This window comes from Triticum aestivum, chromosome 2D (assembly GCF_018294505.1).
Source record: "Triticum aestivum cultivar Chinese Spring chromosome 2D, IWGSC CS RefSeq v2.1, whole genome shotgun sequence".
In the NCBI taxonomy this organism is placed as follows: domain Eukaryota; kingdom Viridiplantae; phylum Streptophyta; class Magnoliopsida; order Poales; family Poaceae; genus Triticum; species Triticum aestivum.
The window spans coordinates 187341166-187343917 of NC_057799.1; positions in this window are offsets into that span (position 1 = coordinate 187341166).

The window sequence follows — 2752 nt, forward strand, 5'->3', positions numbered from 1 at the left end:
TCTGATTAAATTGTGGGTATCGGGAAGTAGATGAGGTAGTACCTATTACCTGTTTTATTATCAAACCTTTGGGAGTTACTTCTACGTTTGCTCATATTGCTATGCTATGCTAGTAGACGTGGATTGGGTGAGTGTATCCATGACAGATGTGAGATTGTTAATTAATGGTTTACTTAAGGTGGCAACTTAAACACACATATGGGTGGATTGAGGCACCTGAGTATTCCAGTGATTGCCTGTTTCTTTTTATGGACCGGCACCCAGGCTCAAAGGGATCATGAGATTATTCATGCTAGAAACTTCCGTGTGCAGCCGCAAGCTATTATGGGCTCTAGCATAGTTGATTAAGTTGTGTGAACTCTTACAGTGGTAGACTAGCAGATGTAGGGGATGTAGGTGTACCGGTCTACCCGATCGTAAGGTGCAAACGCTTCTGAAAGACTATGTCTCGGTCATCCGTTACTCAAACACCATGTAGTGCGACTAATCCAACGGAGGCGATCGAGTCTTGTGGGGAAAAATGCACAAACCTCTGCAGAGTGTACAAACTAATCATGATTAGCCATGTCCCCGGTTATGGACATCTTGAGTATCTAGTATTTGGATTTTCATGTGAATCTCATCATGTTACTTTAATTAATCTTGTTGGGTTAATGATGATACTTAATTGGGATTGAGATGCTGTCAACCATTCTCAATGTTTAACAACCACCATGATAGTTAAATAAAATTTATTCCTTTGCAGTAGGAAAAATTGGCTTTTCGCAAAAACTGTAACCATAGAGCTTTCCACCAGCCAAATATGCATGTAGTGATAGCATTATTCTGTTCATTACTCTCTATGTGTTACATTGCCAGCATATTCCATGTGCTGACCCGTTTTCGGGCTGCAATGTTTCATGTTGCAGACTTTTCAGACGATGAGTAAGGTGCCGTAGGTCGTGGTCTTATACTCAGTGATGTCGTTGGAGTTGATGGACTCACTTATCTTCCAAGTCTTCTGTTGTTATCGTATTTAGATGGCCTTAAGCCACATTCATTGTAATAAGTGTGGGATTGCTACTCTGTTATAAATCCTCCAAGATCTGTGCGTGTCAGCGTTACTGATCCAGGGATGACACTGGTGCACAGAGATCAGACTGTTTGAGGTCTGGTCGCTACAGCCTCCCCTCTCTCTTTCCCATAAAGCCCGATAAGGCCCATATACTCCCCGGCGAATTCCCGTAACTCTCCGGTACTCCGATAAATACCTGAATCACTCGGAACCTTTCTGATGTCCGAATATAGTCGTACAATATATCGATCTTTACGTCTCAACCATTTCGAGACTCCTCGTCATGTCCCCGGTCTCATCTGGGACTCCGAACTACCTTCGGTACATCAAAACACATAAACTCATAATACCAATGGTCACCGAACGTTAAGCGTGCGGACCCTATGGGTTCGAGAACTATGTAGACATGACTGAGACTCGTCTCCGGTCAATAACCAATAGCGGAACCTGGATGCTCATATTGGCTCCTACATATTCTACGAAGATCTTTATCGGTCAAACCGCATAACAACATACGTTGTTCCCTTTGTCATCGGTATGTTACTTACCCGAGATTCGATCGTCGGTATCTCAATACCTAGCTCAATCTCGTTACCGGCAAGTCTCTTTACTTGTTCCGTAATGCATCATTCCGCAACTAACTCATTAGTCACATTGCTTGCAAGGCTTATAGTGATGTGCATTACCGAGAGGGCCCAGAGATACCTCTCCGACAATCGGAGTGACAAATCCTAATCTTGATCTATGCCAACTCAACAAGTACCATTGGAGACACCTGTAGAGCACCTTTGTAATCACCCAGTTATGTTGTGACATTTGGTAGCACAAAGTGTTCCTCCGGTAATCGGGAGTTGCATAATCTCATAGTCATAGGAACATGCATAAGTCATGAAGAAAGCAATAGCAGTAAACTAAAACGATCAAGTGCTAAGCTAACGGAATGGGTCAAGTCAATCACATCATTCTCCTAATGATGTGATCCCGTTTCTCAAATGACAACTCATGTCTATGGTTAGGAAACATAACCATCTCTGATCAACGAGCTAGTCAAGTAGAGGCATACTAGTGACACTTTGTTTGTCTATGTATTCACACATGTATTATGTTTCCGGTTAATACAATTCTAGCATGAATAATAAACATTTATCATGAAATAAGGAAATAAATAATAACTTTATTATTGCCTCTAGGGCATATTTCCTTCACCGAGGGTGCTGCATGTAACGCCCACGATGCTTGACAGTCCGCTTACGGGTCTTGGCGACGGGACAAAGGGGGCGCGAGCGAGGCTCTCGTCGAGGTTCTCCGGGAAGCAGAGCAGCGGCGCGACGCAGAGCAGCAGAGGGACTTGCGGCGGAGCTCGGTGCCTCGCCTCGCTGGAATACGAATAGGACGACGGCGGCCGGCGCTGCTGGCATCGGTCGGCGCGGACGAGGAGAAGGCCATGGCAGAGGAGGTCGACGGGCGGCGGCGCTGGCCCGCAGCTGGCCAGACGACGGGTGCGAGGCGACGGAACACACAGGGGACGGTGAGGCATGGAGCGGCCACGGGGCGGCAGCCGTCACGGCTCCGGTGACTAGCGCGGTCGAGGGAGGAGCGGGGCGCAGCTCCTCTGGTCCATGGCAGGAGGCCATGGCGGGCAGGCGGTGATGCGGACCAGGCCGGCGGAGGCGCGGGAGAGGAAGCAGGAGCAAAGGG